This window comes from Dendropsophus ebraccatus, chromosome 1 (assembly GCF_027789765.1).
Source record: "Dendropsophus ebraccatus isolate aDenEbr1 chromosome 1, aDenEbr1.pat, whole genome shotgun sequence".
NCBI classification, from domain to species: domain Eukaryota; kingdom Metazoa; phylum Chordata; class Amphibia; order Anura; family Hylidae; genus Dendropsophus; species Dendropsophus ebraccatus.
Genome location: NC_091454.1, coordinates 213,244,230 through 213,268,764, shown reverse-complemented (window position 1 = coordinate 213,268,764; position 24,535 = coordinate 213,244,230). Strand labels below are relative to the sequence as shown.

Here is a 24,535-nt window from a genome sequence, read left to right as displayed (position 1 = left end):
CCTTAGGGTGCGTGCACACTGCGTAATACGCACGTAAAATCCGCTGCGGATTCCATCGCTCATCCCCGCTCGCGTTGGTGCGCATATCTGTCTGTTCCATAGACTCCATTCTATGGCCCGGCCGACTCCGCTGTGTCAATTCCGCTGTGCGGACAGCGGAATCGTCCAGGCCATAGAATGGAGTCTATGGCACAGACGGAGATGTGCGCCGCCACGAGAGGGGATGAGCGACGAAATGCACGCACCCTTATTTAGGAAATATGACTGATAGGTTGTCAAAGGCACATCCATATTAGTAGCATACTAGCAGATTATTGTGACATATTTGCTGGTGTTGTCAAAGATGGCACTTGTAGAAGCATAGATTGTACTTTCCGATCGAGAATGCACAGTTTTTAATACTGTCGCCATTCACACTAAAAGTACTTGACCTTCTTTGTGACAGCGGGACACAACAATCTCTAAACGCCCATGTCATAGACTCCATTCTATGCACGGACGGATTCCGCCCTCCGTCCAAAGAATGAACTTGATCATTCTTTGGACAGATGAAAGAATCCACCCATGCATGTGGAGTCTATGATGGAGTCTATGACATGGGCAGAGACGCGCGCGCCCGCCGCAGTCCGCGAGCGGGCGCGAGCTGAGAATTCTGCGACGGAGTGTCCGTCAAAATTACTCAGTGTGCACATACTCTTGCTGCCGAGCAGAGGAAACAAAACAGAGTACCTTGGTAAAAGAGAAGTCCGGCCTTTTTTTTAAATGGCATGAGCACAGGAGAAAATAACAAATGGTACTAACTAACCAACCTCTCCCCGTGCCTCTTAAACTACAGATCTACGCCCCAGGAACCCCGCCAGGCTCCAGGATTTGCTGTGCTGCCGACAACTGGCTACTCAACCAGTAAGTGACTGGGTCAGGATGCTGCTGACGGGCTGTCCACCAGCTGGGACGGGCATTTGTCCCTTGCCGGTCAGATGGTGGGTCACGGGCCCCTGCTACCTGTCACATCCTTCCCAGGGCCGGACTTCTCCCTTAAGTACTATAGATCAGACTATGAACCACTATATATGTAAGATATACAGAAAATAAATTATGGGATAAAACTATGACTATAGATTTTTCCAAAACCCTTCCCTATAGTATAGCTCCTATTAATCCTTATAAACTCTTCTCAGCTCCTGGAATCATAACATCTAACTTATGGACCACATATAACCTATATCTCCACATATCTCTTTTATGTATCCATGTAACTTCGTCCTATATCTCCTCCTATTACTCCATATAACCTCCCTATACCTCCTCCTATTACTCCATATATCCTCCCTATATCTCCTCCTATTACTCCATATATCCCCCTTATATCTCCTCCTATTACTCCATATATCCTCCCTATATCTCCTCCTATTACTCCATATAACCTCCCTATATCTCCTCCTATTACTCCATATATCCCCCTATATCTCCTCCTATTACTCCATATATCCTCCCTATATCTCCTCCTATTATTCCATATAACCTCCCCTATATCTCCTCCTATTACTCCATATATCCTCCCTATATCTCCTCCTATTACTCCATATATCCTCCCCTATATCTCCTCCTATTACTCCATATATCCTCCCTATATCTCCTCCTATTACTCCATATATCCTCCCTATATCTCCTCCTATTACTCCATATATCCCCCTATATCTCCTCCTATTACTCCATATATCCTCCCCTATATCTCCTCCTATTACTCCATATACCCTCCCTATATCTCCTCCTATTACTCCATATATCCTCCCTATATCTCCTCCTATTACTCCATATACCTCCCTATATCCCCTCCTATTACTCCATATATCCTCCCCTATATCTCCTCCTATTACTCCATATAACCTCCCTATATCTCCTCCTATTACTCCATATATCCCCCCTATATCTCCTCCTATTACTCCATATAACCTCCCTATATCTCCTCCTATTACTCCATATATCCTCCCCTATATCTCCTCCTATTACTCCATATATCCTCCCTTATATCTCCTCCTATTACTCCATATATCCTCCCTATATCTCCTCCTATTACTCCATATAACCTCCCTATACCTCCTCCTATTACTCCATATACCTCCCTATATCTCCTCCTATTACTCCATATATCCCCCTATATCTCCTCCTATTACTCCATATATCCCCCTATATCTCCTCCTATTACTCCATATACCTCCCTATATCTCCTCCTATTACTCCATATATCCTCCCTATATCTCCTCCTATTACTCCATATATCCTCCCTATATCTCCTCCTATTACTCCATATACCTCCCTATATCTCCTCCTATTACTCCATATATCCCCCTATATCTCCTCCTATTACTCCATATATCCTCCCTATATCTCCTCCTATTACTCTATATATCCTCCCTATATCTCCTCCTATTACTCCATATATCCCCCCTATATCTCCTCCTATTACTCCATATATCCTCCCCTATATCTCCTCCTATTACTCCATATATCCTCCCTATATCTCCTCCTATTACTCCATATAACCTCCCCTATATCTCCTCCTATTACTCCATATATCCTCCCCTATATCTCCTCCTATTACTCCATATATTCTCCCTATATCTCCTCCTATTACTCCATATATCCTCCCTATATCTCCTCCTATTACTCCATATATCCTCCCTATATCTCCTCCTATTACTCCATATAACCTCCCCTATATCTCCTCCTATTACTCCATATATCCTCCCCTATATCTCCTCCTATTACTCCATATATTCTCCCTATATCTCCTCCTGTTACTCCATATATCCTCCCCTACATTTCCTCATTTTCCTCCATATGTCTCTTCTCGTATATTACTTTTATCATAATATTCTCACTGTAGTAAGTTTCCTTTATGTTATTTTCCGGTGGCTGTCACTTTAATGAAAGAAAGAGAAAGAAGTGACAGAACTTCCCAGACTTGCAGAAAAGAGCAGTTCTTTCTGCCTCATGGAAATTTATCCACGTTGTGTTTTCCTTTCGTAGCTTTGCTGATGTTAGACATATAAGTAAATCCAATCCAAAATGCGCCCTTCTGCTTTCTCAACCTTAATTTCTAAATTTGAGGTCAAACTTATATATTGCGATTTATTCCTACATTTTACAGGGCCTATATAGGGTTTTCATCCTTATTCTATAAAACCCTTGATTTTATCATTTAAGTAAACCTTAATTTTAGCAATTCCAAATTCCCGACTTCCTAGCAGAAATGAGAAACGTGAAACACATTCCTTGAGCTAATACTGTATATGTTCTGAAATGTGGAGAATGATGGTGATAGTAGTTATACGTTTATACTGCAGATAGGTAGAGGAGCTAGAGAAAGATGAACAAAATTTTGAGTGCGTATGAGTATATATATATATATATATATATATATATATATATATATATATATACACATAAAGTATGGTGTGTGTGTGCGTGTGTATATATATATATATATATATATATATATATATATATATGCATAAATTATGGTGTATATATATATATATATATATATATATATCAAAGTTATTACACAGGTGTCCTAATATCTTCCATAATTTCAGATAAATAATCACGTCATGCCTTCATTCTGCACATTATATCCGATATATACGATGATTATGTAAAATGCATTTATCCAGACATAAATATTTTAAAACACAATTTGCACATAGTATTTGTCACAATAGGAACGTCTGTCCTTAATCCTGTCTACCATATGTTGCTCTATACTATTACTTTTCTCCTGTATTATCACTGCACATCACTTCTATCTATGGAAAAGGCAAAGTAATAGCAGCGGTGATAATTAACAGCGTGTTACTTATAATTGTCTTGTTGTCATAGCATTTCCACATGGAAGTTGTTGGCCCCTATGTTCATACACATATGCAGAGTAAGGAATAGTGACACGTAGTGACCGGCACTTTTCATAGGACTGTCACCTCTAGCCTAAAGTCTGAGCACCCTCACACAAAGTACTATGCAAGAACTGCTCATATATGGGAATTTCCATTGGCAGAGGTGACGCTAATATGTTTATCATCCTTTTATAGCTAATTTATAGGCACCAAATAAAAATGCACACTTTCGATTAGCGTGGGTTAGTTGTATTGATCTTATGAAATAAATCTACAGGATTGGTATCGTCAAAAAAGTCAGTCACTTAGTTACGGGAAGTTTAGCATGGATCAACCTATAACGGGTTGTGGACAAATTCAGCGCCCCACTAGGATGTACCCCACTCAGCATGCCTACATATACTTACAAGTGGTATTGCCCAATACCTTTACCTGAAGACTGGACCTACCAGGACCTCAACTTCAATTATTATTAGCGTTCTATTCATATTAGCCTTCGGGAAACGTTGTAACCCATATGATTTATGAGGTGCATATATGTATATAGGTAGAGACATACATAAAACACGCATGTAATAAGCACATGACTGCACATACATACATTTCAAATATGCATAGTCTTAACACCATTGATTGTCTATACGATTACACAAAAATAATAATACAACAAGCACATATTTCACTTATATCAGGAAAAGGGAGTCTGCATTTATCCATGTACCCGGCCTGTTGTAGGAATCTAGGGCCAGGGTAAAGGTCACTCCTACCTGGGGTCTGGCAGTGTTATGCCAACATCAAGCAGAGCCGGGACAGTTTTGAGGGATATCGGAATAAATCCTCAACCCCAAAAAGGATATAAGATTTGCATACAATTTTTTGTTGTCCCCTTAGGAAGAGCCACCCACATTATTTTAGCATAAAAGAGGGAGAAAAAATAGACAGATGACTTAATAATATTAAGATGGCACATACCAGAGAGAGAACAGAGGAAGACACACTTCTGCCAACGGGTGCAAAGAGAGAGAGAGAGAAAAAAAGAAAAACAGAACCCTTAAGTTTCCAATCAGAGAAAAGTTTTTTGAATTCTTGTACGGGGACAAAAAGAAAAGTAAAAAAGAAAACATAAAAAAAAAAAAACTGAACAAAAGAATAAAGAAAAAAGTGACTAAACAGACAGAAAGAGGGGTTGTTTCTTAGAGAGAGAGAGAGTCAGCAGAGAGAAATAGGTTATTGAGGACAAAAATAGAGAGTTAAAAAAAATGGTGGGAAAAAAAGGCGCCTGGTAAACCTTACATCTCCTGATCCTTTCTCCTCTCCTTGAATTGCTTTTACTCTAACACCCAGTCCGAAATGCAGGGAAGTCAGCGTTGGAACACTGGAATCCTGCCATCTTCTTTGCGAGCCAGCCTGTAGATTTCTCAGCTGCAGTCAGCCTGCAATACACTTTTACAGGAAGGGGGGGACAGAGAGAGAGTGTGTGTGCGTGTGTGTGCAAGAGGGAGAGACACTGTGGATGTCTCTTTTTTTCCCCCAAGTGCCGTAAGTTTATTATTTTTTTCCCTTTCTCTCTTTTTGTGCCTTTTTAAATTTAGAATCTATTCTTTTTATTTGTTTTATATACCACTTTTTTCCTTTTTTTTTTTTTTTTTTACACTCGCTTGCCATTTTGGTGCCAGCTCTGATGTTGGCATGAGATGAACATTTTTTTTTTTCTTGGCTGGGCTGTCTCTCCCCCCTTTCCCCTTACCCCCAGCTCCTCCACCCCTTCCAAACTCTGTATCTACGCCCTGCCCTCTCTCTCTCTCTTTTTCTCTCCTTCTCTGTGTCTCTTTCTCTCTAGCTGCCCATAACTACCACTATTGCACCCATGCTCTCTATGTATTCCTGTTTAGTTTTTGTTTAGTTCTTTGCCAACTGTCTCTCAGACTTTCCTTGTTTAGTCTCCACGCCTTCTTTCTCCCTCGCTCTCTTTAGTCTCTCTCGTCCTATGTTGCCCCCTCATACACATGTGCCTCTCTCTTTAATTCCAAGATGGAGAGAGTGCCAGGCTATAACTGAAGTCGTGATTGAATTATTAATAGGAGAATTAAAGTAGTTTTGACATTGTGTAATCTCCATGTGTGACTGTGCCATGGGTAATACTGGGTGGGTACAGGCTGCACAGGCAGGGAGTTAGTGCCAGGAGCCAGAATTAAAAAAATAATTCAGACAAAAAAGTGCTGGGTTGGTACGGAGGTCGCACCACAAGTAACACTGATAAGCAACGCTGAAGAGCAGATGAAGAGATCCGCAGCCGCAGAGAAGAGGACGGTGAAGTGGAAAGTTTGAAGTTTTGCCCTTGCAAATAAAGGTGTACGGTAAATTAGGCGTAAATAATGTGAGAAGGTAGAAGGAGAGAACTTTGCAGCTGGCTCTGGCTTTGAAGGTGTGTATGTGGGGTAAGGGGATGGTTTAGAGGATTTGGGGAGGGGGAAGGACTTTGGGGGCAAAGTTAAGTCACTTTCTTGCAACCTTAATTAACCCTTGTGGAATGATGCAGAGGAATGTGGCTATATAACATGTGATAGAACAGATTAAGGGGACAAAGGTCCTTTGGGTGATATGAGAGGTAGACTGCGGCTGTGTGTGAGCCAGGGTGACACACCACCTGGAAACTACACGCTCTATTGTGAAGGGGCGGAGAAAAGAAAAGAGGGGGGAGTGAGGTGAATAGAAGGAAAGGAAGAGAAAGAAGGGGGGTTGGCTAATAAAAAGTGAGAGAGGACAGGAACACGGTAGAGTAAACAAAGGCAATGATTTTCTAATTTTTTTTTTCTGAGAAGGAAATGAATAAGCGCAAAAGGTTGTAGAAGCTAAAATCGCAATGATACAAGTATATAAGATGAACAATGAGCTGAGTGTGAGAGGGCAGAAGTATGAGATAACGTAAAGTATGAGATTAACTAGGTATTAAAGTACTCAGAAGGGACTATTTTAGATAGAAGCAGGAGGGGGGCAGATATTTAGTTTATCCAAACTACTCCAAGAGCACAGGAAATTAATGTGAGCGTATTCAGGAAATAAAAGTACTAGCTGTAAAATGTGAGTGTACGTTATAAATCAATCGAGTATAGCTAGGGAGTATGCGGAGAGAGGATAGAAGTATGGAGCAAATACTAGTTGGGAGAATTTCGCATGGTACTCGGAGTATGTGCAGATAGCATTCATGGGAGTATGGCAGGAGTGAGAGTACATGAAAAAGGAGAATATGGACGTAGCTACACATAATAGTACCGAGCAAAGAGTACTCTGGAGAATTTCACTTTGCTTTCGGGAAGAATGTTGGGATAGGATTGTGGGAGGAGTCTGAGTACTCCAAGAGTAAGTGAAAAAGGAGAATAACCACATACGTGTGCATTTTATATAGTCATCAGGGGGTATGTTTGTGCATGATGAAATGATTGTATGCAGGGCTGTATCTGCCACTAAGCACCCGAGGGCCGCTGTCTTGGCCAGGAAAGGCAACATATAAATAAGTGAAAAATATATACTGTGATGTAGCTGCATCTGCCATATTGTGGCCTGGAGAAAAAACGAAATAAGTGTCCACCTTTGCTTGGATCCACATGGATCAGAACTGCTGAGAAATGTCCTTGCAGATTTATAGCTTCAGTATGCGTAACGTTGTGTAATTGTGTGTATAGGGGTGAGATCCACACCGAATCTATATCAAAATCTGCATGTGATGTATGGGATTTTTTTTCCCGCCTATGGCTATGTTACCATTTTTTCCTTTGTTTTTGAAAAGAAAAAAAAAAGATGGACGTTGTTGCGCTTTTTGGCAGTGCAATGACGGCTGTTGGTATGTTATTCTAGCTCAGGTGGACTGGTTGCCCTTTGGATGTGTCTTTAATTAAAAAGTCCATTGAATTTAATAGTAAAAAACGGTGAAGGGGCGGTAATAAAAGAAAAACTGTGAACAACTAAGAAATAACATCCACTGTTTGCAAAAGGCATCCAAAAATAATTGTTATGGTCATTATCTTGGCGTTCTCGCAGACAACATCCGTCATTTTATACATTGTGTACATTCGACGTCCGTCTTTCCATTGACTTCAGTGCACTGCATTAGGGTTAATTAAATAGTGGCAAAAACGTACATCTTTTTAAATAGAAAAAGCGGAGCCTTTCAAATTTTTTACGTAGTGTAAACATTGTGGAATTATCTAACAGTAAATGATGGCCATCTAATAAATATGGTTGGCATTTTGAGGGTATGTGAACATAGCCTTGGGGTGTATTCAGTCTAAGTGCAGAGGGAAGCACCAGCTGTAAGTAGACCTCATGTGTATACATTGTATGATGTAGTCATAAAGGCATGTATGCATAGAATGTTGCACATTGCATCAGTTTATTATTATTATTATTATTATTATTATTATTATTATTATTATTATTATATATTTTGCTCAGATTAGTTGCTATAAGTCACACAGTGACATGGTCCATAAAGAATTTATCATATAAAGCAGTAATTGAGTTCAAGTATAAAAATACTGAACATGCTTATTATTTACCACTATATTTTAGAAAGAAAAAAAAACAGCAGTTTTTTTCATCTGTTCTCACATTGGCATATTCAATTTATGGCTTTATTTTGCTTTTACTTTACTGAGTGGGAACATAGTCAAAATGAAACTTGGACTTGAACTCATAACTAGAGATGAGAGCAACTCAAGCATGCCGTCAGATCATTCAGCATTTGAACACCGATGGTTGAAGAAGATGGATGCAGCCCTACGGAGTCCTGGAAAACATGAATATAAGCCATAGACTGTATCCATGTTTTCCCGGACTCACTAGGGCTGCATCCAACCTCTTCAGCCACTGATATTCAAATGCCAGACGATCTCTACGCATAACATTTTTGTCAAGCACTATTGAATTCCTACCCATAATCTAAACTTGTTTTCTAATAGGTTTTTATTACATGAATTGGGTCATTTGTCTGACGCACATCTTGACTTACATACTGAAGCTGCTGAAAATCCTCACTACCTGGTCCACTCTGTCTCTACCCCTCTGACCTTCCACTTCCTTCTGAGACCAATGTCTCTTCCGTTGCCAGGCAAACTGTAACACCTCATCTGTAACCCCACCCACCACCTACATTACACCAATTAGTGAGCACCCGGCCAAGGTGAGGGGAAACAACAAAACAGTGACAGCCTCTTGAGCATTATAGGGAAAAGGAAATACAGTTGTTTCTTCTCTCTCTCTCTTTCTAATCTAGGGATAGATAGATAGATAGATAGATAGATAGATAGATAGATAGATAGATAGGAGAACCCTAGCAGCGCTGCAAGAAACTGACATGTGAAAACCCTGTCACTTCACACAACGGAGCGTGCGGCTCTGGCCACATGCTCCATTGTGTGCCGTGGAGAATTCGACGGCAATAAAGATCTTCTCTGATGATCTTCTCTGCCACCAGCCGTTCCGTGACCCGGCTGGGTTACGTAACGGTGGGTGTCTTACAGAGTGGGAACATGGCCTAAAGCAGAGGCAGATTGAGCCAGCAATAGGCAAATACTACAAGATGAGGCGGATACTTGGCAGTTGGCCCTGAGGTGCAATGCATGCTGGGAGATGTAGTTTTCCGGCTGGCACCATTTTGGACATAGACTAGCTTTTAGAAAAACGTGTAACACAGCGGCAGCTACAAAGACAGAAGATGGCACAAAATACTCAGGGGGACTTGCTGAGTACGTTTGGGAGCATTTCATTTTTTAGCTCTTGGGTGGAATACCCCTTTAAACCAAATGCCGTCTTCTTAATGGCAACTCTGGCAAGGGAGAATGATGGGCTAAAATGAGCAGCTAGCTTGTGTGTCTCTCTCAGCACACCACAACAGCCATGTTTTCTTTTAGTCCAGAGCTTGTGTTCATTGTGTGGACATGTTGGAGGACAGGATCCATTTTGTCCTGTCAAATAGACCATACATGAGATATGAAAATCTGGGTGGGAATTTGGGCTTCCATTGAGTGGGATGAAACTAATATGTCAGAGTACAGGACTGCTGAGGATTACAGTTTCAATTGGATCCAGTTTATTCGAGTAACCATAATATAAGCACATACAGTGTGATCAGTTAGTTCCTGGGGATATACATAATAAGAATATCACGTATATTTTTTAATGGTTTTGAAAATAACTCACATAGGCTGCATCAGCTCACCGCAATGGCGAGATACAGACCCACTACAGACATGAAAATAGTTAAAAGCAGCCCCCCCAACTGCCAAAAAAAACTTCCACAAAAATAATGAGGCCCTTGGTTACCATTTGAAAACTTTTGTGGAAGTTTTTTTTGGCAGTTGGGGGGGAGGGGCTGCTTCTTACTATTTTCATGTCTGTAGTGGGTCTACATCTTGCCATTGCGGTGAGCTGTTGCATTTTCTCTGTGTTTTTGTGTTTGCGACTTCAGCCATAGCAACGTGCTCCTGCAAAGTGTGATTGGTGTTCTAGGAGAGCTTTTTTTTTCTGTGTTCCAGATGGAGGAGTGGCTGCCTCTACTTGGTCGTGCACTCCACCTGTCCCACCCAGGTGGTGTAATTACTTGTGCCGGTATAAGACAGATTTTGCATGCCCAGAGCATAGGCATATTTCATGGCATGGAAAGGCCATAGTACAGTGCAGGACTGTCCCGTGTATGAGGCCACCGTAACGTGGTGGGGCAGTTTACACCATTTTCAAATGGTAACCAATAGACTCATTATTTTTGTGGAAGTTTTTTTTGGCAGTTGGGGGGGGGGGGGGTGCTTTTAACTATTTTCATGTCTGTAGTGGGTCTGTATCTTGCCGTTGCGGTGAGCTGTTGCATTTTTTTGTGTTTTTGTGTGATTGTATAATCATATTGAAGATGTTAACATTATGATGGAACTCATATGGAATGAAGTAGTAAACAAACCAGAATATGTTTTAGGCCAGGTTCACACATAATGGAATTGCAGTGGATTTCATGCTTGTAGTTTGCAGCAAAATTTGCTGCAATTCCCAACACTATCAGTTTTAATAAGTTTACATACTCACAGCAGAATTTTCATCCCACTGCGAGTATGTAAACGCCGCCCCCCCCCCCTTTAACCCGTAGTGGCAGGGTGCATACTATACAAATCCGCGCTTTTAGGGCTCCCGCCATCCTGATGTCCTGCTCAGCCCGTCAGTGGCTGCGGCGGGACAGTGCACTGATTGGCTGAGCGGGACGTCAGGATGGCGGGAGCCCTAAAAGCAAGCCTGAGCGCTTAAAGTAGTAATGGACTGTCACTTCTCTTTACATAGTTCCAGGTGATTAACTCAAGAAGCTGATTGAGAAAATGCCAAGAGTTTGCAAAGATGTCATTAAAATGGGTCTACTTTGAAGAATGTCAAATATAAAACGTTCTGGTTTAACACTTTTTTTAAAAAACTTTTCTACTAAAAGGGAATCTATAAGAAGGTTAGAAGTATCTAACCTGCTGATATCTCCCTATAGTGCACAGGGTGCGGAGGATGAAGGTAACTTTTTTACTGCCCCAAGTGCACCAATCTGCCCTGGGCCGGTCAGCCCCTCCGAATAAATATCAGCAGAGCAGGCGGGCTGGGGGGCACCAACACCTAATAACACAAAAAAGTTACCCAGGATGAAGGTAAAAAACTTACCTTCATCCCCAGCGCCCCTTGCGCTATCTGGAGATATTAGCAGGTCAGATACTTCCCTTTAATTCCTTCATAGTTTTCATGCTTTCAATGTAATTCTACACTGTAAAAAACATGGAATGATGAGGTATGTCCAAACTTTTGGCTGGTATTTTATACATATAGGGGTCGCCCCTAGCAACCAATCAGATTCCACCTTACATTCCTCACAGACTCTTTGGAAAATGAAAGGTGGAATCTGATTGGTTGCTAGGGGAAACTGAGCCAGTTTCACTTTAAACCATGTTTGATAAATCTTCCCCCATGTCTTTTAGTAGAGGCTTATCTAGCATTTATTGATCTCTTCTAAGGAGGGACACAACCCAAAGGTACCCTGAAAGCCTTTTCATAGGGCAACAGAGGAAGCACATTTCTGCCCTCTTGTGGCCAGAACCAATGTCTAATCAGACCACAAGTATAATCATTTACATATAACAAAACTCCATTTTGTAGCAATCCAATATTTTTTATTTGGGTGATTTTTTTTTTGTCTTTTGTCCATAAGTATATATGGACGAATAGATAATAGAAAAATAGATAATAGATCCAGGGGCGCTTTAACGAGAGGGCAAATGGTGCATCTGCACTGGGCCCACTGGTTAAAGGGCCCCCCGAGCAGACGGGCCTTTGCAGTCACACAGGGCTCCAGCCACCAGCCTGTCAGGGAAGAGGGGCAATCGGGATAGGTAAGTAGTTGATCTTTTTACTCATCCATTGCGCCCTCTGCAGGCCCCCCCCCCCCCCCCCCCCCCCGCCCACTGCTGCGCTGTGCATTGTAACTATGAGCACTCGTAACAATAGCTCATAGTTACGTGCAGCAGCCATTGGCTCCCTCCCTGTCAGTCACCCTTGTGGCCGCAGGAAGTGTTTTTCCTGTGGTCACAAGAGGCTTCACTCCTCTTGTCCTGGCGCAGGCGCTCCAGTGACGTCACTCGAGTGCCGACAATAGGACAAGGGGAGTGTGGCCTCTTGTGACCACAGGAAAAACACTTCCACAAGAATGAAGGTAAGCATAGAACGGGACAGCACACAGGGGTCCATATATTACTCGGGGAGCACACAGGGGTCTATATACTAGGGGCAGCACACAGGGGTCTATATACTACTGGGTGCAGCACACAGGGGGGCTATATACTACTGGGGGCAACACACAGGGGCCTATATATTACTGGGGGAGCACACAGGGGTCTATATACTACTGGGGCAGCACTCATGGGTCTATATACTACTTGGGGCAGCACACAGGGGGGCTATATACTTCTGGGGACAGCACATCGGAGTCAATATATTACTGGGGTAGCACACAGGGGTCTACATACTACTGGAGGCAGCACATAGGGGTCTATATATTACTGGGGAGCACAAAGGGGTCTATATACTACTGGGGGCAGTGCAAAGGGGTCTATATACTACTGGGGGTGCACACAGGTGTCTATATACTACTGGGGGAGCACACAGGCGTCTATATACTACTGGGGCTAGCACACAGTGGTTTATAAATTTCTGGGGGTGCACATAGATGTCCATATACTACTGGGGCAGCACACAGGGGTCTATATACTACTGGGGGCAGCACACAGGGGTCCATATATTACTGGAGAGCACACAGGGGTCTATATACTACTGGGGGCAGCACACAGGGGTCTATATACTACTGGGGCAGTACACAGGGGGCTATATACTACTGGGGGCAACACACAGGGGTCAATATATTACTGGGGGAGCACACATGGGTCTATATACTACTGGGGGCAGCACACAGGAGTCTATATACTACTGGGGCCAGCACACAGGAGTCTATATACTGCTGGAGGCAGCACACGGGGCTATTTACTACTGGGGGCAGCATATAGGGGTCTATATATTACTGGGGGAGCACATAGGGGTCTATATACTACTGTGGGAAGCACACAGGGGTCTATATACTACTGGGGCAGCACACAAGGGTCTATATACTACTAAGGGCAGCACACAGGGGTCTATATACTACTGGGGGCAGCACACAAGGGGTATATACTACTGGGGCAGCACACAGGGGTCTATATACTACTTGGGAAAGCACACAAAGGGTATATGCTATCGGGGGCAGCGCACAAGGGGTATGTACTACTGGGGCAGCACACAAGGGGTATATGCTACTGGGGGCAGCACACTAAGGGGTATATACTACTGAGGCAGCACACCGGGGGGTCTATATACTACTGGGGGAAGTGCACAAGGAGTCTATATATAATTGGGGGCAGCACAAAAGGGGTATATACTGCTAGGGGCAGTGCACAAGGGGTATATACTACCGAGGCAGTGCACAAGGGGTAAATATTACTGGGGTCAGAGCACAAGGGGTCTATATACTACTGGAGGCAGCGCACACGGGGTCTTTATACTACTAGGGGCAGTATATAGCGGTCTATACTACTGGGGGCTGCACAGAGGGGCCTGATACTATATGGAGACTGCACAGAGGTGCTTATATACCTTACTACTATACTGGGGCACAGAGCATACCTTATTATAAAGTGGGGGCACAGGGACACCATAAAACTATGGGGGCACAGAGGGGTGTAACTACTATATAGGGGTACAGGGGACCTAACTACTGGATGTGTTAAAGCCTACAATATTTCCAGGAGAAGACTTAAAGGTAGCACAATGTGTGTATCTCAATTAGTGATGATGTCATGACATGGTGATGTCACTAATTGAGATACACACCCTGGGGGTGTACCCCCTTGTATAAATATCACCATGATACCACTATGTACTTGCTTGAAAAAGACTCATGTTAGAGTCGAAACGTCGCTGTTTGTGATTGGGTGAATAAATCTTCACTATACACTGATAGATAGATAAATAGATAGATAGATAGATAGACAGACAGACAGATAGATAGATAGATAGATAGATAGATAGATAGATAGATAGATAGGAGATAGATAGATAGATAGATAGATAGATAGATAGATAGATAGGAGATAGATAGATAGGAGATAGATAGATAGATAGATAGATAGATAGACAGACAGACAGACAGACAGACAGATAGATAGATAGATAGATAGGAGATAGATAGATAGATAGATAGATAGATAGATAGATAGGAGATAGATAGATAGGAGATAGATAGATAGATAGATAGATAGATAGATAGGAGATAGATAGATAGATAGATAGATAGATAGATAGATAGATAGATAGGAGATAGATAGATAGATAGATAGATAGATAGATAGATAGGAGATAGATAGATAGATAGATAGGAGATAGATAGATAGATAGATAGATAGATAGATAGGAGATAGATAGATAGATAGATAGATAGGAGATAGAGATAGATAGATAGATAGATAGATAGGAGATAGATAGATAGATAGATAGGAGATAGATAGATAGATAGATAGATAGATAGGAGATAGATAGATAGGAGATAGATAGATAGATAGGAGACAGATAGATAGATAGATAGATAGATAGATAGATAGATAGATAGATAGATAGATAGGCTGTAGCCCAGTCACCTGTTATCATCTAGACCGAGCCGCTATGCAATAGAGGCTATTTTATTCAGTTAAATAGGTGACTGCCACAATTTCTTCATTGTGACTACATTGGACAGTTTGATCTAGATTGTTGAGCAACACCTACAGCGCTATAGAGGAAATCCGATAACGGTTTGTTTGTATTATTTCTGCCAAGCCTGTGGGGGTGGTGCCGGGAGCTTTTCCCCTTGATTGGACACTTATATTTAAAGCCTACTCCGAATCCCTGCAAAATAAAGCAAGGTCTTATTTTCGGGGTAGGTCTTATATTCGGAGAAACACAGTATTAGGGTTTAATGGTTATAAATGGTATTCGAATTGTAGAGGAGTATACCATGAACTATGAAAGAAATATGAGAAATGTTATGAGTATGAATGTAACCATAACTTAGAAAAATTAATGAAAGGAAGTTTGTGGTCTAGTTATCAGAGTGCTGAAAGAGTAGAACCTGTGTGAGTATGATTGCATTCATGAGTCATCATATATCTATTTAAGAGTAAGGGAGTTACCAGCGTGTATAATAAATATTATAAATACAGATTACCTAAGGGTAAAAGCTATAGTAGGGTTTGGATGGAGTGTTGGTAGCACAGGAATATATTATACAAGAATGTGGAAAGTGAGAGTATCAGAGTTATCGAGAGTAACAATCGTGATGTGAGCACATAAGGAGCAGTCATTGGCATACATCTATCAATGTACTCAAGGAATACAAATATTTATGATGCATAATGACAAGCTGGCTGCAAGAACAGTGAGAGTGTGCCATATGAGTACAGCACTACCAACAAAAGTGAGCAAAGTGAAAAATAGGAGTATTTATAAGCATATTCATCAAAGGACTTGTAGTATAAACAAGTTTCAGGTTATAACTGTGTGTAATTGCGTGTTCACACCTTCAGGTTTTTCATTACAGTTATGGCATGCAAAGCCAGTTATGATCTGTCCCTGGCTTTGTATTCAATAGTTGTAGTTAAAAACCTGAACATGAAACCCGTAGATTATTGAGAAAATGAAGCAGTTGTTTTATTAAAGGGGAATAACCGGTCAAAAAATGCATAGGCCCGAATATCAGACAGATAGCAACCAATCACATTTCATTTTGAAAAATTAAAGCTGAGCAGTGATTGGTTGCTATCTGTGCTATGGCACAAGGGCAAAATTTTGGATCAAGAGAATGAGGAAGAAGATATGCGCGATGGCACGCTTCACTTTCCTGCTGTCTATCATCTCTGTCCAGAAGCCCCATAGATTTATAATAAAACTGTCTAGGAGGCGATCAATGTGGGTCAGGGAGTGAAATCCGCGCACAAGCCTCCCATAGACTATCATTATGACAGGGAGGCTGGCGGCATTCCGCCACTTTTGCTCTGTGTGCACGTAGCCTAAGGGCCCCATTCCACCGGACGATTATCGTTTGCATGATCGTTAACGATTAACGATCTCAAATGACCGCTATTGCGAAAGACCTGAAAAGGTTCACTCATTTCCATGGAACGATAATCGTTACTTATGATCGTAATTGCGATAGTTTTTCTTCGCTATTTATTCGCTATTGCGTTCGTATCTATTGCGAACGATGTCTTATTCAATGCGAACGTTTTGCGAACGAGCAACGATAAAAATAGGTCCAGGTCTTATAAAACGATCAACGATTTCTCGTTCGGTCGTTAATCGTTAACTGCATCTCAACCGAACGATTATCGTTTAGATTTGAACGATTTAACGATAATCTGAACGATAATCGTCCGGTGGAATAGGGCCCTATACCCTTTACTGATCAAAGCTTTTGTCGCTGTGACATGTGAAAAATTTTCATTTTTTTATTTTTTTTTTCCATGAAAGTGCCCTTTTAATATCAGAGTGATATCAGAGGAGCGGTGGCATTTTGGGCAAAGTGGGTATGACAAAAAGTAAGGGTCCTATTTTATGAAAGGATTATCAGCCATACAGCCAATTACCGGCCATTCCAGACCATAATCATTTCACGTAATTGCTCATGTTGAAAGGCAACAATCAGTCAACATGCACGGTGGTGGCTGTTCGTTGTATTTCAGCATGTTCCAAAATCCTGTTCACAATAGCGACGGTCCGCTGCCAGTCGCTCTGTGTAATAGGAGCGGAGGCAACAGACCACCGCCATATTCCTAATCACCAGGCACTAAATAATGTGAGTGAGAGTGAGTAGATAAGTGGTTTAGGGGGCAGGGGTATGTGCATTGTATGGGGGTGAGTAGATAGGTCTTTTCAGCAGGTAGGTAATTTATTTTTGAGATAGTTACTCGCAGTTGGTAGAAAAACTCCCCATTAGGTAGATGCCCCCAGTAGGCAAATCTTTTCCCAATATTACTTACATGCCCATAGTAAGTAACTAATCCCCTAACCCTTTTAAGATATATTATCCCTCATTAGGTACATACCCCCAATTTCCTATTTGGTAGATGCACCCATAGCTAAGTTGTTGTTACCGCATTAGATATATGACCCCAGTAGTTACAATATCTCTCTAGGATCCCCCCTGTAGGTTAGTTATTTTCCCATCAAACAGGTCCCCCAATTTGTCCCCACCTCTCAGCAGTCCACTCACCTTCTCCCCACTCCAGCACTGAGGACAGACTCCCCTTCTCTGCTCTTTGCCCCATCAGCTGCAGTGACAGAGGACTTCTGCTGGCTGTGCGAGATGACTGGGAATGAAGCGCACCACAGAATATACATACAGGGACAAAAGGGCTCCCTGCTCCTGTACAATACACAGTGCCAATGCGTACTGTACGTTGTCTGGATGGTCTCTCACTTTACAATTTTGTGCCCACCAAAGCTGATAATCATCACACTTTGCCCCCTTAACCTCTTAAGGGCACATGCCGTACGGGTACATGATGGAATCCTGTCACTTAAGGACCCATGGCGTACCTGTACAGCAAGTGGGGACCAGCTGCTATATGCAGCCAGGTCCTCACCGTCAATGACATCGTGCTGCGGCCCACTATTAACCCCTTACATCAGTGGCAGGAGCTGTGCTCCTGTCACTGACCGATCAGGGCTCCCGCAGCGTGACTGTGTGACGATCGTTGTATCTGACTGACGGAGATCTCTTAACTTTCTCTCGGCAGTCAGATCGGCCCATTGGCAGGCTCTATGCAATGATCGCAGATTACACTGATCAATGCTATGCTATGGCATGTAAACACGGACCAACCCCCCCCCCCCACACACACACACACACACACATACACACAATTTGCAGAATTGTATTTTTCCCCAATTTCACCCCATAAATGATATATATATATATATATATATAAACAATTTGTGAACGAGCAACGATAAAAATAGGTCCAGGTCTTATTAAGCGATCAACGATTTCTCGTTCGGTGGTTAATGGTTAACTGCTATTCAGCCGAACGATTTAACGATAATCTGAACGATAATCGTCCAGTGGAATAGGTCCCTAACGCTGGAAGGTTGCGCCATAAAACAAATGTGCTAAAATCAGAGGTGCGCCACATACATTCGTGTAAAGGACGACAATGGGCTGTTTTTAGTAAAGTAACTTACATCCCTGTACTGTTTTTCTCTTTAATCACTTCATGGTCTCCGCTCTGAACCATCCGTTTTCCCCCAGTCCTCCACAATGCTTGCAAGTGGAGACCAACCGCCAGTACTTCCTGGAGATTGCAGTTGAACTGAGCATCCCTGGCCCATAGCCAAGGGCAGCAGATTATCAAACCAGTGAAGGCACATGCAGTATTAGCAAATCTATATCTCTCTTATACATTTAAAATAAGTTTAATTTACACAATGCATCATTTTTTGGACTGACACAATCCCTTTAAGAATTTTTCACTCAGGTCAAACAAACAAGCCTCATTCAATATTAACATGCAAACATAATATCTGTGCCTTTCAACAAAGGGATAATGCATGGGCCCAGTATATGTGTTCTCCCTTTCCCTAAGGACCTAATATATGGAATGATCCACTAATCATTTAACAATATGTGATCCCGATTTTTTCGATGGTGGCCTCGCATCTGTTTACACTTTGACCAGACCTCGTATGTGTGAGCCAAACAGCTAGTGATGAAGAAGGTTGTAAAAAGAAATCATACAGTATGAGTGACTATGTGAGTGATTTGTGTGACTGTGGGAGGAAGGATGATTCATCAGTAATATTGTCAATGAGATGAAAGTCATTCTACTCAGAGCAATATATATGTCACTGTGTAAATCCTCAATCAACAAGCGCGGCTAGTGACATATCTGCTGCCTCTTTAAAGCTAGCCATAGATAAAAGTAGTAAAAGTTAACAACCCGACTATAAAAGATGATGACGGTAACGATTATAATTAGGCTTATGGGACTAAAATGATACGGTTTAATCAACAGAAATTGGACTAAATTGTTCTAAATTTTATTTGTTTGCTACTGTCTAAATAAACATTGGGATGGTGGTATTTACCATGTGGAACAAACAAGGGGAAGTCTCATCCTGGAATGTGATGGATATGTCATAACATTCTGATTGGTGGGGGAAGTAACCTTTCGGACCCCTGTCAATCCTGAGATGAAGAGACTGAGGTCCTCTTGACATGTGGGGTAGCCTGGAGTGCCATTCAAGTGAAAGGGGCCGTGTTATAGTTCCCTGCACAGCAAGTGGCTGGGAACATCACTGTGCAGGGGAAATACTGAGCCAAGTACTGTCACTTTCTATTGTAGTGAAACAACAAGCATCCCATCCTGAGATGTATTTATTTATATACATACATACACATCGTGTATACCTGGTATATATAATATAATAAAAGTTCTCCTCCCATTGATACATCCAATGCTGTGTCCTTACCAGACACACAGATAGACCAATAAGACAGAGAGAAGCCATGTTCATTCCAATCGGGCAGATTTATTAACACTCTTCTAAATTTAGACTGCATAAAACTAGACGGCCGCCTATAACCCTACACTAGTGGCGCACACTGTATGATTTGGCGCATCTCACCAGACATGTTATAGACACTTTTCTCTTCCATACATCACCACTTCACTGGCTGACTTTACACCAATACTGTGCTGAAAAATAATGGTGCGAGCCATTTTCCCCCTCCCGCCACAGTTCATTTTGGCCTAACATTTTTGTTTTTCCATCCTTGCCTTCCAAGAGCTATTTTTTCCATAGACATAGCATTATAAAGGATTGTTTTTTGGCGGGAAATGTTGAATTTTTAATGGCAGTGTTTAATGTACTGAAAACCGTTAAAAAAAAATTTGATGGATGGAAAAAAACAATACACAATTCCGGGTCTCATTTTCATGGTGTTGACTGTACAGTAAATATTACTTGTTAACTCAATACCAAATTTATATAGTTTTTTTTTGTTTAATGCCTTAGTTCTTTTTACAAAATTTAAAAAAAAATTAAATAGTTGTGTCTCTTATTAGAGGCCCATAACTTTTTTCTCTATGGCTATGTTCACACAACGTCAAAAATAGAGAAAAGGCGTCCGACTTTGCTATTTAAAATAACGTCCATTTTTGCCGCAATTTAACTGACTGCAATGGTAATACATTGAAGTCAATGGAAAGACGGACGTCCAATGCACACAATGTATTGAATAACAGACGTTTTTACCGCGGACGTCAAAATAATGATCATGATCATTATTTTCGGACGTCTTTTGCAAACAGCGGACGTTTTTTATTAGTTGTTCACACAGTTTATCTTTTTTTTCCGTTTTTTACTATTAAATTCAATGGACTTTTCAATTAAGCCGCATCCAAAGTCCAATTAGTAACTCCAAAGGGAATGTTTATATATTTAAAAATAATACTATTATTAGCATATTATATATACTATATATAATATATATAGTTGGTAGTTATAGAATACAAATGATAATTTAGACTAAAAGAAAATTATTTTGATCCATTAATTTAGAAGCCAAAGGCGTCCAGGTCATTGTTTTCAGTCTACAATCCCGTTGACAGTAATATATTTTGTGTATAATTTTAATTGCATGCATTGGCCACCTATTGAGAGGTATTGATTATCAATTACATGGTGCAAGCTCCTAAGGTTATCCATATGGAAGAAAATTTAGCAGTTTAATAATGGTGAAAAGCAAACCACAGATGCAAAGATTAACAGTGCAGACGCTCTTTATTGGTCCCATTGGCTGGATATGCGCAGCTTTGGCTCGCCTTATGTGGGCCTCAATAACAAGCTTGAAGGATGAGTGACTAGGAAAGACTAGAGAACAATGAAGTATTTGTGAGGAAATCAAGAAGAGTTTAATGGGTATAGGAAAGTGAGGATGGTGAAGTGACTGTGTGAGGAGAGCTAAGAGACTAATAAAGTGCTTCAGTAAGATTATTGAATTAATTGTGTGAGGAAAGCTATTGCCGGCCACATGCGACCCTTTATCTGTAACCATTTTGGCTAAGTAACCCAATATGGGAAGATGTGAACTATCCAAATAATTCCCATGTCTGATACTAATATCATCCCAACCAGTCTATGAGTATATCTAGTTAGTAACTGCAGTAGGAGGCCCTGATGATGCCAGAGAAGGTCATGAATGAATAGATCTTGTCTAATCTTGTCACTTGTTGGCATAATAGCCTAGCATCATGCTACGGGCAATGGTATAAAGTTAAAGAGGTTCTCTGGTGAAAAAAAAATCTTTTTCTTTCAAATCAACTGGTTTCAGAAAGTTATACAGATTTGAAATTTACTTCTATTAAAAAATCCCAAGTCTTCAGCTGCTGCATGTCCTGCAGGAAGTGGTGTATTCTTTCCAGTCTGACACAGTGCTCTCTGCTGCCACCTCTGCCCATGTCAGGAACTGTCCAGAGCAGCAGCAAATCCCCATAGAAAACCTTTGCTGACATGGACAGAGGTTGCAGCAGAGAGCAGTGTGCCAGACTGGAAAGAATACACCACTTCCTGCAGGACATACAGCAGCTGATAAGTACTGGAAGACTTGTGATTTTTAAATAGAATTAAACTACAAATCTTTATTACTTTCTGAAACCAGCTGATTTCAAAGATTTTCACGTGAGTACCCCTTTAAGATACACCATGTAAGGCTCCGTTCAAATGTTGGATTGTTGTGTCAGAAAAGAATTTGTGGCAGTGATGTAAGACATACCCTCCGCCATTCTCCCCCTCAAATAGATTCTCGCCCCTTTCTCCCTGGTCCTTTTTTTGAAAAATTATGACCTCCAGTTTTCCAAGTCACCGGTTCACATTTATATTAAAGTACACTTGATATCTGACATTTACATTGTTGTTTACAGCTAATTGCTATGACCATAATATATAATAAATTATATATTTATATATATATATATATATATATATATATATATATATATATATATATATATTTATATGTATATGTTATGGTGTGTTTACACAGAGAGATTTATCTGACAGATTTTTTAAGCCAAAGCCAGGAACAGACTATGAACAGGGAACAGGTCATAAAGGAAAGATTGAGATATCACCTCTTTCCAAATCCATTCCTGTCTTTGGCTTCAATAATCTGTCAGATAAATCTCTGTGTAAACGCACCATTAGGTGTAAACATTATAATAGCAGCCTATTACACTGATTATTATTGGGCAGGCTGGGCATGAATCAGTTGTGTGGCCCTTTGCTGCATTACACCAAGAAATATGTGGCCAATGGCTGATTATGTTTTAATAAAAGACCCGATGAGCTGATGAACGAGTGCTTGCTTGTTCGATGGCTGATCGTCCCTATAACATTAGGTGATACCAACCTGTTCAGAATGTCCTTCCTTTCTGTGCAGTAAATGGCTTCATGCTGTTTACTACTACATGGATTTTCCTTCGTGCTGTGTGGTAATAATTTATCTCTATTTATTGCTAAACATTATTTGGGTTTTGGGGCCTAGCTTTGATTTTTGCCAAGGTGGCCTTTAAAGGGGTACTCCAGAGAGAAAAAAATGATTTTAAATCGACTGTTGTTAGAAAGTTATACAGATTTAAAAACCTTTAAGTATTTATCAACTGATGTATGTCCTGCAGGAAGTGGTGTATTCTTTACAGTCTGACAAAGTGCTCTCTGTAGAGCAGGAGAGGTTCTCTATAGGGATTTGTTACTGCTCTGGACAGTTCCTGACACGGACAGAGGTGGCAGCAGAGAGCACTGTGTCAGACTGGAGAGAATACATAACTTCCTGCAGGACATACAGCAGCTGATAAGTACTGGAAGCCTTGCATTTTTATAAAGTTATTTACAAATCTGTATAACATTCTGTCTCATTTTTTTTTTTTTTTTTTTAATTTCTTCAGAATACCCCCTTTAAATTCTGCATGTGGTCCTGGTATTGGCTGTACATTTGCGTCAGGGTTTTACTACACAATGAATTTACCAAATTGCAATAATCTTGCAGACTGCAGCAGGTTTTTCCTGCATTTTGCTGCACTTAATTCACCATCTGACCGGAGCAGAGAGGCATAACCACCAGATGATGCTTACACCACCATGCTTTATTGTGGCAATACTGTGACATAGTTGTTTTTTTTTTTTTGTTTTTTTTGATGTCCAAAGCCCCTGGATTAACCGGGTGTCATCTTGATCAAAGTTTAATATGCAATTGAAATCAGAGATTATTGAGTTGATTATGTGCGGGAGATGAGGGAGGTGATTTTACATGAAGATTAGAGAGATGTGTGAAGTGACTGTGTGAAGACAACCAAGCGATGATTGTGTTCAGTGAGTGAGAAAAGCTAATGACGGCTGTAGTGGTTATGTGAGCATGGAAGAATGAAATGATTGTCCAAAAAATAAGTAGAAAGAAAAACAAGACGGTAGTGTGCGGGAAACCGTAGGCACAAATACAGTGATTATATAAAGAGATAGTAGAGAGAGCGCCATGTGATTGTGTAAAGAAAGCTGAATGTCTGAATAGAGTTAAAGGAAGTGTGAAATGCTGCCATGAGAAGCTGAGCCATGCATTACTTGTGCGAGGAGAGGCGGATGGATGAGTGAAGTTATTAATGGAGAAGAGCTGCAGAACTGCTAAAGTCATTCAATCCGGGAAACTCGGAGATGAATGAAGAGCTTCAAAGACTGACCAAAAAACGAATTTTTAACGGAATGTATCACTTTTTTTTTTTTTTTTTTTTCTTAAAATAAATTCTGGCGTAAATAGTACATTGTTTTTCATTTGCTTTTTTCTGGATGTATATTTTTTTTTTATAACATTTTCTAGACAGCCATCTTACCGGAGATACAGCAGTCATTTAGGCGTAACACAATCTATTGAGTTGATATGTCTGTAATCGCCAGTACGTATTCTGACAACTCCGAATATTCCAATGGCGAGCCACACAGCAGGGCAGCAGGAGTCACGT

General features: G+C 41.0%; 2 protein-coding genes across 5 annotated transcripts in view; one reads left to right on the top strand and one right to left on the bottom strand.

Moving 5' to 3' along the window:
- The window catches only part of NFIX (nuclear factor I X), a 123,946-nt gene extending 118,616 nt beyond the window's left edge, over positions 1 to 5,330 (bottom strand). For 2 of the 4 annotated variants that reach the window (XM_069947078.1, XM_069947085.1), the window contains exon 1: positions 5,190 to 5,328. The gene's annotated coding sequence lies outside the window, so the exon portion shown is untranslated. Of the gene's footprint in view, positions 1 to 4,868; positions 4,897 to 5,189 lie in introns of all 4 variants that reach the window. The other 2 variants (XM_069947060.1, XM_069947053.1) reach the window with 2 other exon arrangements.
- Positions 5,331 to 6,146: 816 nt separating this feature from the next.
- GADD45GIP1 (GADD45G interacting protein 1) overlaps positions 6,147 to 24,535 on the top strand; it is a 150,784-nt gene continuing 132,395 nt past the window's right edge. Inside the window, exon 1 of the mRNA XM_069947107.1 lies at positions 6,147 to 6,321. The gene's annotated coding sequence lies outside the window, so the exon portion shown is untranslated. The remainder of the gene's footprint in view (positions 6,322 to 24,535) is intronic.